General features: G+C 39.8%; 1 pseudogene; it reads right to left on the bottom strand.

The window, feature by feature from the left end:
* Nucleotides 1-1,155: 1,155 nt before the first annotated feature.
* On the bottom strand, nt 1,156-1,411 carry LOC124096873 (cytochrome c oxidase subunit 7B, mitochondrial-like; annotated as a pseudogene).
* Between the last annotated feature and the right edge of the window lie 2,936 nt (nt 1,412-4,347).

Raw genomic sequence — 4,347 nt, 5'->3', positions numbered from 1 at the left:
AAGCCGACCACTCACTGAGACTGACTTCCCCCTCCAGTGGAAAGCCAACGCCCTCTCAGCACCTCTGAAAAGACCAAGGGACTTATTCTCATTACAGCAGCTTCTGGCTCTTGGTCTTTGTCTTCTAGGTTCTTGGCCTTTATTCTATACTGTTGCTTCTCCTCATCTCAGCCTCATTATTGATTCAAATGCATAACCACCCTATTATACAACTATGAATATATTATTCTCCTACACCTCCTTTTGTACCAAGGGGAAAAAAGTTGGTTAAAAGATTTGTCCAAGATGACTCAGTGGATGAGGGACGGGACTGAGCCAAGAAGTCAGGTTTTCTTTCCCTTCATCATTCTGCCCAGTCATCAGGGACCCTGCGAAAGCAGGTTGGGGTAAGAAAACTTAAGTGGCAGTGCCCATTCTCTCATAAATAGATTGCAACTCTAAGAGTTTTCAAGTCTTCACTACTTATTAATTAGCAGTCTGTTTTAAGTTTTCTCAGGCTGCCATAATAGAACATTGGGTAACTTTAGCAATAGAAATTTATTTTCTCACAGTGCTGATGGCTGGACTTCCAGACCAATGTTCATCAGGGTCAGTTCCTGGTAAGAGCCCTCTTCCTGACTTGTAGAGGGCAACATTCTTACTGTGTCTAACCAGGCCTTTCCTTGTAGCATGTGGGTGGAGGATGGAGGGATCTAGAGAGATCTTCTCCTATAAGACCACCAGTTCTCTCAGGGGCCCATTTTTGGACTCCATTCAATTTTGTTTCCTAAGGATCATATCTCCAGATACTGTCATATTGGGAGTTAGGGCTTCAACATATAAATGGAGGGAAGGGCACAAGTAGTGCACAGGACAGTTCTATTAAATGTTAGGGGGCGGGAAATGTTTCATCTCAGAAAATATTCTTACTTGCCTTCCCAACTCTTTGTGAAGTCATCAGTATGAAAATAATGAACTATGGAAAAACCATTAAGTATCATTAGTAGGGCAGAAGAACTTGTGAATCACTTAACAATTCTTTCTTTGTGTGTGTGTGTGTGTGTGTGTGTGTTCTTTTTCATCAATATGCCACATTTAATAGGTTCACAGTGCTTTTACTTGGCATCAATTATGAGTTGGTTTCAAAATTCACTATTACATCAGATCGCGTGAGTACTAATCTCTCCATTCCTTTGGGGCGATTCTGCCAACAGGGGGAAGGTTCTATTAGATTTCAATTTGTTTTGCTGTATTTGTCCATACAGCAATACAGAAAGTGGCTCCTATCTAATACAGCTTGACCATATTTGTCATGGAAATCAGGTGCACATTTCTGGTGACTCTGCCTTGCCACTGTTTGTTGAATGCTTTGAACTTGGAGACGATTTAGTGTGTTTCTGGCCAAGGGAAGAGAAAACTGAAGCAACCGCATGTACTGGTTTGATGCAAATTCGCTCCAGCTACCTTTGCAAAGAACCCTGGAAAAACTATCACCTAACAATTCTCAAGTGCCTACTCTGCACTAAGTATGGTCATAAGCACACATGTATTAACTGATTTCATCCTCACAACCACCTCGTTAGGTAGATCCTATTTTAATTCTCATTTGCAGATGAACAAATGGAACTATCCAACATCACACAACTCATTATTTTTTATTTAGTTTACCCTTCTTAAATGCCTAGAATGATAATTTTAAATTAAAAAGCAGAAACTAAGGAAATTTAAAATTACAATCAACTCAAATCAGCAAGTGCAGTGAATCCTCCTAAATATTTTGGGCTGGGGATGTACATCAGTGGTGGAAAACTTGTCCAGAATGCACAAAGCCCTGAGTTGAATCCCTAATACTTCAAAGAAAACAAGCAAAAAAATATCTTCTAAAGTTTTGAGAATTCCAGCTATTCATGTCATATTAAAGTTGCCATACCTTGCAATTATTAGTAGAATGCTGAATTGGAGTCTTCAAAATAAGACTACTTATTTTAAAAAAAAAAATCAAGTATAATTGGGAGGCCATCCTCCCCCCTACCCAAATCAGGAGGACCAACTATTCAAGTTTGACTGGGACTGCCTTCTCTTCTAGTCCAGAAACCACTCTACTCTTCCAAAGGTGGTTTGGGCCAGATCTTTGTTGTTGGTTTGGGGGGTTTTGTTTGTTTGTTTGTTTTTGCTTAAAAAGAAAGAAAATTACCTTTTTTTTTTTCTTGTGGCCTCCCTTTTCTGAGATTGTAGATGATGAATTCTAGTTTTAACAGGAGAAAGGAATGGGATTAAAAAGAGAAAATGATCAGAGGGCAAGAGCCTACCCTGCACAGCCCAGATAACTACAGAGAAGCACAATTTTTCTCAGCTGTTGAATCTTGAATTCATGCACAAAATTCTCACCCCAACTTTGAGAATCAGCCTGAACTGAGGCGAGTCCATGACGCCCTGCACAGTTTCTCCCAGGTCAGCTCTCTCTCCCCCATGGCTGGGCATTTTTATATAACTTGGTCAGGTGAGACTCTTAATCCCAGAGTACTTAGGCTTTTGATAGGCAGAGTTCAGTTACTTTCAAAAAAAACCTTCCTTCCTTTGTACTGCACTTCAAAAACCTGTTTTAAAACTCACAAACTAAACAGATTTTTTTCCTCTATGAATTTCTGCTGCAACAAACAATAATACCTAATATTCATTATATTATATAATAAAGACACTACTTCATGAGGTTTAGGTAACAATTTTTTTTTTTTAAAGAGAGAGAGAGAGAGAGAATTTTAATATTTATTTTTTTTAGTTTTCGGCGGACACAACATCTTTGTATGTGGTGCTGAGGATCGAACCTGGGCCGCACACATGCCAGGCAAGCGCGCTACCCCTTGAGCCACATCCCCAGCCCTAGGTAACAATTTAATTAAATTTCACTACCTAGTGAAACTTAGTCCCCCAAGAGTGTTTGTGGCCAATGACTGTTGCAAACACTTTACACGCACTACCTCATTTAATCACACAACAGCTTCATGAAGTAGGTATGGTTGTTATCCTCTTGTTACAGATGAGGACATTCACAGTAAGGTTACACAGGTCACTTGGCTAGGAGAGGGCAAGGCTGGATTTCAAGCCAGGCAGTTAGACTCCAGGTCCTGTCCATTCTCCATTCTCTCAGAGAAATAGAGAGATCACAGAAGTTCCAAGAAAAGAATCAAAGGTTAGCTGCAAGTGTCATTCAGTGATAGAGTCTGTGCTTAGCATGTACAAGACCTTGGGCTTGATCCCCACTTCGAAAGGAAGGTAGGAAGGAAGGAAGGAAGGAAGGAAGGAAGGAAGGAAGGAAGGAAGGAAGGGAGGGAGGGAGGAGAAGCGAAGGGAAGGGAAGGGAAGGGAAGGGAAGGGAAGGGGAGGGGAGGGGAGGGGAGGGAAAAATACTTGAAGGTTAGTGTTTCAAAAAATTACCATAACTTTCTACTTTGTAATATATTAGGAAAGATGGATTGACAGATGGATCAATGGATGAATGAATGGCTAGATCAATTATGTGATAAAGCAAGTATATTCAAATGTTAATGGCAGAACGGTGAATATTCAGGTATTTGTTATAAAATTCATTTTTCTGTGGTCTAAAATTTTCTACAATATTTTTCCCCAAATATTACTGTAGCATATTTGAAACCTGAGATCCACTCAGGTGATCCTGTCTTCTTTTAAAATTTGACCCCCTTCTGCATTTTCTTCCATATGATAGCACATATTAAAAAAAAAAAAAAAAACTAGTTGTGGATGGACAAAATAGCTTTATTTTATTAATTTTTTATGAGGTGCTGAGGATTGAATCCAGTGCCTCACATGTGCCAAGCAAACACTCCACCACTGAGCCACACCTCCAGCCTAAGAGCACACATTTAACTACCAAATTGCACAGGAGAGACAAAGTGCCATGGGATTCTGAAACAAGAGTGATTGTAGTGATCTAGCCTGAAGTGTCTCTAACAAATGTCACTGAGTCCTGTTTCTATAGATTGTGGCAAGTAGAGAAAAGAGAAGGAGAAAGACTAAATGATATTTAGCACAGAGAAGGCCCCTGTGATAATAATCTGCATTGACATTTTTAAAGGTGGCTTTGTCTGTTACAGCTGCTATAACCAGAGACTATAGTCCTCATAGCCTGTCAACCACAGAAATTCATTCCTCACAGTCTGACATAAAAGCACCTGCAGATATGGTGTCTGTGAGGGCCCTGTTCCTTGCACAAAATTGCCTTCTCACTGTGATCCTCACAAGGTGACAGGGGCGAGGGATTTCTCTGTGGTCTTCCTTTTTTTAAAAATATTTTTTCCTTTACTTGTGTTTTATTTTGCAACCTTTATTTTATTGTATTATACATAATTA

This window comes from Marmota monax, unplaced genomic scaffold (genome assembly GCF_021218885.2).
Source record: "Marmota monax isolate L192 unplaced genomic scaffold, Marmota_monax_Labrador192_F-V1.1 WCK01_AAM20220418_F8-fsc00023, whole genome shotgun sequence".
NCBI classification, from domain to species: Eukaryota; Metazoa; Chordata; class Mammalia; order Rodentia; family Sciuridae; genus Marmota; species Marmota monax.
This window is presented reverse-complemented; position numbering and strand designations above follow the sequence as displayed.